Source organism: Pseudorca crassidens, chromosome 12 (assembly GCF_039906515.1).
Source record: "Pseudorca crassidens isolate mPseCra1 chromosome 12, mPseCra1.hap1, whole genome shotgun sequence".
Lineage (NCBI taxonomy): Eukaryota > Metazoa > Chordata > Mammalia > Artiodactyla > Delphinidae > Pseudorca > Pseudorca crassidens.
In genome coordinates this window covers 43,893,412-43,903,910 of record NC_090307.1, presented here as the reverse complement: position 1 = coordinate 43,903,910, position 10,499 = coordinate 43,893,412, and the positions used below count along the sequence as shown (strand labels likewise).

General features: G+C 39.5%; 1 pseudogene; it reads right to left on the bottom strand.

Moving 5' to 3' along the window:
- Positions 1-595: 595 nt before the first annotated feature.
- LOC137204039 (elongation factor 2-like) lies at positions 596-4,886 on the bottom strand (annotated as a pseudogene).
- Positions 4,887-10,499: the final 5,613 nt, after the last annotated feature.

Sequence of the window (10,499 nt, the reverse complement as noted above, 5' to 3'; positions counted from 1 at the left end):
TATAAAACAATATGTGGGGGGCTTCCCTGGTGGCGCAGTGGTTGAGAGTCCGCCTGCCGATGCAAAGGACGCGGGTTCCTGCCCCGGTCCCGGAGGATCCCGCCTGCCGCGGAGCGGCTGGGCCCGTGGGCCATGGCCGCTGGGCCTGCGCGTCCGGAGCCTATGCTCTGCGACGGGAGAGAACGCAGCGGTGAGAGGCCCACGTACGGCAAAAAAAAAAAAAAAAAAAAAAACAATATGTGGAATATACATCCAACGGAATATTACTCCACCACAAAAAAATAATCTCGACAGAATTCCAGTTTAAAAGAAGGCAGACACACAATGCCAAATATTTTATCAATTCATTTCTATGAAAAGTCCAAAACGGTCTCCCATCCCCCCTCCCGACACCCTCCACTTGCCAAATAAATCCCTGCTGTGAGGGCAATTCTGTTACCTCGGAAGTCCTGATATAAATGTCAGCAGAAAGGGTTATCAGGCGTTAACGTTGAGAGGTGGCACCGAGTGGAACCTAAAATCCCGTAGGCGGAGCATCACTGCGTCCGGACGTTCTCGCGGTATCTTGAGGAGAATTCGCGGCTCGATGCTGCAGTCACTCACGACGGAGCAGATGCTGCTCCGTGAGTTGTTCAGGAAGTTGTGCAGCTGGACTGCCTTGCTTCAGGCCTCTGCTCTTGCGCGTCTCCGCCACGACCTGGCTGGGCGCTGGTGTTGGCGAAGGGGCCTCTGGGCAGGACTGAAAGTGGTCACACACACACACACACGGGGGAAGACCTGGCCGCCCGCGCGTGTGGGACCGCAGGTTGGCGGTGATGCCAAAGGGCTCGCTGACGGGCAGGTAGGCCTTCACGACATGGGGGTGCGGGCCACCCGGGACTCCTCGAAGACGCGGCCCCGCTTCTGTACAGGACGCCACCAAGCGCTTCTTCCTGACCCCGGCTCTCCGCAAGGTACTGGGCTCCAGGAACCCGCGCTGGCTGTCAGCCTGCGGCGTGGAGGCGGCGCCGGGCGGACGGTGGGGGCGATCTGAGTGGCATCCCGGGCGGCGTCGCATCTAGGACCTCGAAGCGCACGCCCCGCGTGTTTTCTTGGCACAGCGCGCCCACTGGAGGCCGGCCACGACGCTGTACTTGATCTCGTTGAGGGACTGCACAAGCCTGGTGATGTCGGTGGGGATATCGGGGCTGGTGCCGACGCACGAGATCTTGCGGGCCTAGGCCACATCCCACTCGTACTTCTCTTCCAGGTAGTTGGCCAGGCCAATACTTGACCTCCTGGTGGGTGGACACCGCGCTCCTGCTGTCCACCGCCAGGTCATTGGGGAAGGGCCGCGCTTCCATGTGCAACGGAGTGCACTTGTTGCAGGTCTTGGACAGGCAAAGCACATTCGACTTTTCGGAGACGGTCTCACGGTACCAGATGACATGGTTGGATTTCTTGATAGGGGATGCAAGTGTGGTCCTTCAGGCAGATCACCAGGTGCAGCTCAACGGCACCTGCAGTGATGTGCTCCCCGACTGCTTGATGATGCACTGCTCCCTGGGATCCGACTTGGCCTGCAGCTTCAGCCCCTCCACCTGACCAGTTTGGGCAGGTTAGCCGGGTTCTTAGCTTCCACAGCGAGCCTGAAGACCAGGCTTACACTGAACTTCATCACGTGCGTGTAGTGGGCATGCTCAAAGGTCGTTATGGTGCCTGTCTTCACCAGGAACTGGTCGACACCCACCAGGCCCACGATGTTACCGAAAGGCAAGTAGCTTTGTGGTTGCCAGGGGCTGGGGTGGGGGGGTGGCAGCTAATGGTATAGGGCTGCTTTTTGGGGTTATGAAAGTGTACTGGAATTAGATAATGGTGATGGTTGCACAACCTTGTGATTATACTGAAAATACCCAATTGAAAGAGGTGAATTTTTATGGTAGCGTATGAATTATAATTCAAGTTTTTAAAGTTAAATACAGTATTATTGATACCAGCACTGAATAAAGCTACACATGCTGAGTGAATCTCTGCATGATGAGTCAACTTTCATGTGAGTCTGATTTGACATCCAGTCCTTTTTATTATCTCTATAATATGTGAAGGGAAATTTGTAACTTTAAGAAATTTATATTAGAAAAGAAAAAAGGCTGAAAATTAGTGATTTAAGCATCCAAATTAAGAATATATGGGAAAACAAACCCAAAGAAAGTAGAAGGAAGATAAGGGGGCAATAATATCTGAAATTAACAGAAAGCAAACCAACAACAACAAGAAAACAACCCTAGAGATTATTTAAAAGGTGAGAAACTACCACTTTGAAAAATATAGCACCAATGAATACATCTGGCAAAATTAATCAAGACAAAAGAGAAGAAACAGAAGAAACAAATACAACTTATGAATGTAAAGCAGAAATATTGCATACAGAGGATATAAAAATAAAACATTATTAACAATATTGTATCAATACATGTAAAGTTTAACCAAATGAAATAAATAAAATTCAATACATGTTCACAGTTTATAGTAAACTATAAAAATACTAAAAAAATCATATTTAGTTGTGAAACATTAAAAGTCTCATCTTAAAAATCAGGAACAGGGAGATAAGTGAGCACATTTTTATTGCCTACATTTAACAGAGTACTAAAGGATCTAGACTAAACAGTAGAAGAAAGTAAAAATATTAATTCATTTTCAGATTGTCTAATATTAGTGAATTAATGACAGTTAAAATTATGAGATTAAATATGTAAAACTATAATAAAGGTATATTAGCATATTTACATATAATATATAAAACTAAATGTGATTTGGAAGAGATGAGAGAACACAGTGTACTGTTTCTTAATGTGCATTATGAGTGCACAGACACTCGATTTTATCAGTGTTTGTTGTCCTTTACATATATGTTACAGATATTTTTACATGTATGAAATATTTCCTATTTCAACATAGAAAGGTGCTATTCTCTAAAAAAACAATATTATACAGTCTCTGCCTTTTATATGGAAAGGATGCATTATGAAAAACAATACATAGAAAAATTAAGGCATTATCAGTATCTTAATACAAGTAAATAAGTGATGCTGCCATGAAATGCACTTTAGTGAATATGTTGCCTGAGTATCCAAATATTATAGGCGGTAAGTTTGTAAAAATGTACTTTTAATTGTAATAGAAATTAGTATCCCAGAGCTAACTGTTTGTAAATAGGAGTCATGTGAAAATACTGTTGGTCAGCATGTTTAAGATATGGCTGTGACTCTACAGAACAATTGGAAAGTTTAATAATTTGTTTTATTTTTTATTTCAACTGAGAGCACAGAATAATCATCCAGTTTGCTAAGCTTTATAGTATAATAAGAATTTTGATATAACCACAGTAGTTGCAGGGTGATTTACACAATATAAGGAAAGGATTTATTTTTGACGTGAAGAAGAGTATTATTATGTTGAATATCATCTGGTAGAAGTTAATAAATAAGATCTGAGGTTGTCTTCTTGTGATGTTAATGACGAACCTTTTCAAAGGTTGGTACGTAATTAGGTTCAATACATCATCCAGCAAAGATTGCTTTGGGCTTAAAAGTTTAAAATTTGCTAAGACTGCTAAGTTTCTGTAGTTTGAACATGGACATCTCAATGCTTTGCTTGATAAGCTGAATGTTCTTTATAGTATTTGTTGTTGTGTTACAAAGAGGATAGGGAGCTTAATGATGGTATGATGCCAAAGAGATAGAAATTAATTTTAACTGATAATCACTGTTTATGCCAGCGTTCCAAATATTGGTCCTAATGTCATTTAAATACAAATATCCTGAACTTACTAAGTACATTTCAAAAGACAATTTATTAACCATATTATTTTCCACACAGTTAGCCAGCCAGATGTATTTCCATTTTGTATGCATTTGCAGGAATAACCTATATCAAAGAACCCTTAGATTCCACTGTATAATGTGATGTGTGGTTTTATCTGACTGTATATTTCTCCATTGCATAGACGGAAAGTAGGTGTCCTGTCGTGTTTAACATGATTAACTTTCTCCTAATGTACTACACACAAGAGCTTTTGCTTGCAATCCAGTATGGACTGGTCATTTTATGTTCCAGTACAAAATAAAGAGTCTTTGTCAGGTTACTCAGAGGGAAATCACCAGCTCAGCTCTCTGAAGTCTTGGAACAAACTATTAGTTTTTAATTAACATTATAATTAATCCAAAAATTTTCAATAGTTCTTTACAAATATTTAAACATGAGATAGGCACAAGTATAATTTGATTATCCTATCTCTTTCCAAATTGTATCTTTGGGAAAATTGTTTTATGTGAGAAACCTAGTGCATTTTCCTAATCTGAGGTTGAAGTCATTTTCCAGACATGAGAAGTTTTTGCTTAAACATCACTACACAAAATCTGTGAAAATGAAATAACATCAATTTTGTCAAATAATATTGATAGAATGAATAAAGAGCTAAAAAACAAACTTACTGAAATATTCTGAAAGTAACTGTGGTGCTAAGCCACTAAAAATCCTACGCAAGATTCGTAATCCTACATGAAATCCATTGTGTGATATCCTCAACTATGTTTGGAATACTAAATGACTGCTTTCTTTTATAGCCCAAATGAGACTGTAGTGCTTTGATTGCAGTAATAGCCCCACTAATTTTCTTCTTCCAGTGTTCACCTTCTTCTGCAATGTGACTTTGCAGCATCTACCACTAAAAGGTGGAGTCTAATCCCTTGCCTTTTGACTCTAGGCTGGGCCTATGACTTGCTTTGGCTGATAAAATATAGCAGAAATGATAGGGTGCCAGTTCTGAGCCTTGGCCTTGTGACCTTCTGTTCCCCCTCGTACACCACGAGGTCAGGCTGCTGTAAGAGTATGAGAGACAACATGGTGCAGGGCTGAGTCAGTGTGGCCAGCCAACACCCTAGGCCTGTGAAGGCCCAGCTCAAATGAGCAAAATCTGTAATGATGCTTAGCTGGCCTGTGGCTTACTGCAGTTGTGTGAGTGAGCCTTCCTGGGCCCACTTGAGAACCACCCAGTACAAGTGAGCTAAAATGAATGTTTATGATGCTCTATGTACCTGCATTTTTTGTGGTTGGTTGTTACATGGCCTTAGGGCAGCAATGGATAACTCATATGAAGACTATTTTTCCCAGTTAAGTATTTGAGACAAAATTCTATACCAAGGATTGGTAGACTTTTTTTTATAATGTTCCAGGTAGTAAAAATTTTTGGTTTAGTGAGTCACATGCTGTCTCTGTTGCATATTCGTCTTTGTTTTGTTTCTTTCGTTTCTTTTTACAACCCTTTACAAATGTAAAAACTATTCTTAGCTTTTGGGCTGTACAAAAAGGGCTGCTGATCAGATTTGGCCCATGGGCTATAATTTACTGACCTCTGTTCTGTATCAGGCAAAGACATGATATTGCTAACATGATGCAGAATAAAAGATGCAAAAGGGGCCCAAGTTGCAAAGTAATGTGGTAAAATCTAATACAATTTTTAAAATAGAATTATACAAGTATTTTTTTTTCATTTTTCATTTTGTATGTTTCTCTTCAGTGGTGTGCTGGTAAAATTTTAATAACCACCTGTCACCATACCACCAATTTCAACCAGTCAATGGAGTGGAATTGAGAAGAGATGTATACAATTGGCTCACATGAGCTAGTAAGAGCTGACTCCAGCAGACCATTGTACTACCTACCTATGGTACTGCTTATACTGTAGTTCAGTAGTAATTATATAAGAAATTGATTATAATCCAATACAGTAGGTTTTCCTTAAACTGATTTACTCCTTTTGCTTACCTCACCTTCCTGATCCCAGTAAATTTTGGTTTTGTGACCCCTGGTCCTGGAGAACACTACTGTCCTTACAACTGTCTTCTGTGAGTGACCTGAGTCACATTTATCTTTGACCTAGTTTCAAAGGAAATCACTTAAGGATAAGCTTACCTTTCTTTGTTTGCTCTCCTCCAGTGGAAGAATAGGAAATTATCTTATTTTCAGGCATGATTATTTACAGTCCTTTGAAACCTAATTAAAAAGAAAAACATTTAACTATCATGAAGCAAAATTAGTTTTAATTACACTAAAAATTGTCAACTCAAGAACTGGTAACGTCAGGATAGGTTTCTAATAGTATGCAAGTTATATATGTAAAAATCAATACTAAATTATGTTAAAATGTAAGGAAACCAACAATATACTCTTTTTCCTGTGATGACTTCTATGAACCTATTTAGGAAAACAAAATATAAAAATTCTCATTAAAGAGGCATCTTTGATCCCCTGCTCTGCTGTTAGCTTAAACAGACACTGGGCCTGAGTACTAGATAATTTAGTATTCATCATTGAAGCTGTGGGCTCAAAGCCCTTTGGGAATTCTAGAACCTACATTGTTTCATATGATAAAGTTAAACCTTGCTGTCATCTCTTCTTTACATTCCCTTAGTTCCTTTTTTTAAAATATGTTTTATTATGCACCAAGTCAAATATATACAGAGGTAGAGAGAATTACCAATGTAATTTGATTGCAGTAATGGCCTCAAAATCTCACGTGACGAAAGTGAATTAAGGTGATTCTTACCCAGCACAACTCAAAGGGAACCCAGCACACAAAAGGACTAGATAACACAAGTCAACAGAAAAGGAAAGATAGCAGAAACTGATCCAAAGTTACTGCAGAGTGTGAAATTACCAGATATAAACCACCTAACAACTATGCTTAACATGTTTATAAATATAACATCAACATTTTAAATTTCAGAACTAAAAATTATGTAAATTGATATTGCAGATTTGAAAAGAAGCTAGTTAGAAATCCATGAACTGCAAACTGCTATGTAACTGCAATTCTAAACTCACTGGTTCAATTTAAAAGCAGGTATGACAAGACTGAAGAAAGAATTAGTGAAAAAGTTCAGGAAAAAAACTATCTTGAATATAACAATACAGAAAATACAGAAGCAAGCATAAAATTCAGTGTGCTCAACCTCCACTTTCAGGAAGATGGAGTGAATGTAGTTATCCCCATTCCTTCCTCTACATACAAGAAAAAACCCTGGATATTATATATAAAACAATCATAAGACTTTGAAAGGTGGAGAGAAGAAGGCAGACTGGCTAGGCACCTTGAGATCAGAGGAACAATGAGGTGGTGAGTTTCCAAGATTTTCTTTTTGTCTGATACATCCCATACCTGAAGCTAAAGAAACCAGAAATCCAGATATGCCAATGCATGCAGACCAAATAACGCTCTGACAAAAGCCTGCTCTCTCTAGCCAAGGGATCAGGAAAGGGGCAGCTTAGCAAGAGAGAATAAATTTGGATAATAACCTCTCCACTCCAGCCAAACACCACAGAAAAAACTGACCCCACAAAGGCAGAGTGAGGAGCCTAGATGATTTCCACTCTTGCTAGGTGGAAACGAGGCACCCCCAATTTCCTGCTGGGGTAATGTCAGAAGACTCTGATGTCCTGTAGGAATCCAGGACTTCCATCCCCACTGGTTGGAGGCAATGCTCCCCCATCTCAGCGTCAGTGGATACTGTGTGGGGAGACTGGACTTCCACACCTCCCAACAGCACTAGTGAGTACCTCTTGTCTTCCCCATTGGGGTGGCCTCAGAGCAAGCTTAATAGTGAGTCACAACTTGTACTGCAGTCCAGCAGTAATGAGGCCACACCCTCTCTGTGGTGTCAGTGGCATCCATGTCTGAAGCAATGACTAGGCACTCCTACCTCTCCCGGTGAAGGAGGTGTCAGTGAAGATCCAGTGGGGAGCTAGAACCCACAACCTATTCTCAGCAATAAGAAGTAGAAATTAAAACCTCAGTGAGATATCTATACACCTATCAGAACGGCTGAAACAAACAAAAAAATAGTTGCAACACCAAATGCTGGCAAGGATGTGGAGAAACTGGGTCACTCATACACTGCTGGTTAGAGTGTGAGATGATATAGCTACTATGGAAAATAGTTTAGCAGTTCCTTTTAAAACTAAAAATGACTTGTCAATATGACCCTGCAGTTGCATTCTTAAACATATATCCCAGAAAAAGGAAAACTTATTTTCACTCAGAAACTTATGCAAGAATATTCTTAGGAGCTTTGTTCATACTACCCAAAACCTGCACACTACCCAGATGACCTTCTGTGGTACATAGTGAAACAAACTGTATACATCTGTAGTGTGGAATACTACCCCACAGTAAAAGGGAACAGAGTCTCTATACACTCAACAACTTGGATGAACCCCATATTAATTATGCTGAGTGAAAAAAAGCCAATCTCAAAAAGATTTGTATTGCATATTCCATTTTATTCATGAAATAACGTAATTATAGAGATGGAGACCAAATCATTGGTTGTCTAGGGCTAGAGGTGGGAAAGGGGTGACATCAGGGAGTGTTATGATGATGTACAGTTAAGTATCTTGATCAGGGTGGTTCTTACACAGAGCTATACGTGTAATAAAATTTCATAGAGCTATATATACACACACAAATAAGTGCATGTATTACTGGTGAAATCTGAATAAGCTCTATGGTTTGTGGTTTGATATTGTACTATAGTAACTTATGACGCTAACATTGAGGGATGGTGGGTGAAGCAGACAGAAAACCCCCTTGTATATTTCTTTGCAACTTCCTGTGAATTTATAATTATCTTGAAATAAAAAGCTTACAATATATAAAGGTATAAAAGAAAAGAAAAAAATGATACCTAGAAAATTCTCATGCTTGTGGAAATTAAGAAATAAACTATAAATAAACTATATAGAAGAACATGTCACAATGGAACTTAGAAAAATTTTTAGACAATGATTATGAATATAAACATACCATAACATGTGGGACAAAGCAGAGCAGTGATTGGAGGAGACAGCGTGGAGGTGGGAGGGAGTCCATTTTAAAGAGGGTATCAGGGAGAAGTCCTCTTTGAGAAACGACGGCTGAGTATAATGAACTGAGAGAATGTGCCAAAAGATCTTAGGGAGGAGTCATCCAGGAAGAGCTGAGATGCAAAAGTCCTAAAGCAGGAATGAGCTAAGAATGGCCCAGAAAGAGTAATTGTAAATAATTAACTCTAGAACCAGCCCTAATGCAAGAGCAGAAAATAACAACAAAAAGGTCTAGAGCATTCCAGCTGACATTCATCCAGAAGCATCCTATCAGCCTGGGCCTGATCCCTGCTGCCAGAAACCCTCAGGCTGTTTTCACCATGGCCGACTAGCTTGTTAACTTGCCCTTCACAGGTCTTGCCAGAAAGCTGATTGTTAAATTTTCATTAATTTTGCAAGTCAGTTGAGACCACGTGGTAGTTTGAAATCAACCATGGTGAGTAGATTTATACCATGAAAATCAGCAAATGCCACAAATCAGGTCTTATTTCCGTTTTTGTTTTTGTCTTGAGATGTGGTTATTAAATATTTATCAGTGCACTACTACCAAAAAACAGATTCCTGAGAGGACGGGACATGAGCTACATTATTAGATAGGCTACTGGAAGAGGGGATGAAAGAATTACAGATATGATTTTTGAATTGGGCTAGGTTATTAAAGCTGGAATGGTTCCACTCAGTTGGAAAACAATGAATATTTTGGTTCTAGAAATTGGGTCATGAGGAGGAATAGAGTCATAAGAAGGGTAGGTAAGGGAGAGTTAATTTTAGGATAAAAAAGTTTAGACATCAGTTGTTTCAAACCTTACATCTTCTTAAACTATCTATTTCCAATTTGTTTCTTTTGAAAAATATCACCCCCTGCTTCAGAGAGGAATTAGAAGGAATCAGACATATTCTAATTTAATATCACCAAACAAATCTGTGCCCTTCATGGCCTCCTCCTGTTCTGACAATGCAGGGTATCCCTCTACTGGTTTGTCTTATCCCTCTACTTGTGCCAGGGAGCTCATAACATTCTCCTTCCTGATTTATTGCTTCTGATTACAATTGTAAAATTCTTGTGCTCTTTTCTTAAAACAGTTGTTTCTGTTGGCATTTATGAAGCCACACATTTTTTTCTTTTCAGTTCCCTCCCAATAAATGGAAATGCCTTTCCTTCCATTGCTATGATTCCTTATGAAAATCCCTGCATCAGATCACCCCCTTCACTCTCTATCCACTTACTCTACTATATTTCTTCTAATGACTCATTATTAACATATATTACAAGTTTATAATCGTTTCCTTTATTTCCTCTTTTTTTCATTAAAATTCAGAGTCTGGGTTTTTCATTGCTGTCGTCCTAGCATCTATAATAGTACCATTAAATAGAACTTTTTACAATGACAAAAGTGTTCCAAATCTGTGCTGTCCAAAATGGTAAGCATTATACTAAGCCACATGATCTCTTAGAATCACTATTCACTTGAAATGTGGCTAATGTAACTGCTGAATAGATTTTTAATTGTATTTCATTTTAATTAATTTCAATTTAAATCACCATATATGGCTAGTGGATACTATGTTGGACAGCACAGATCTATCACAATGCC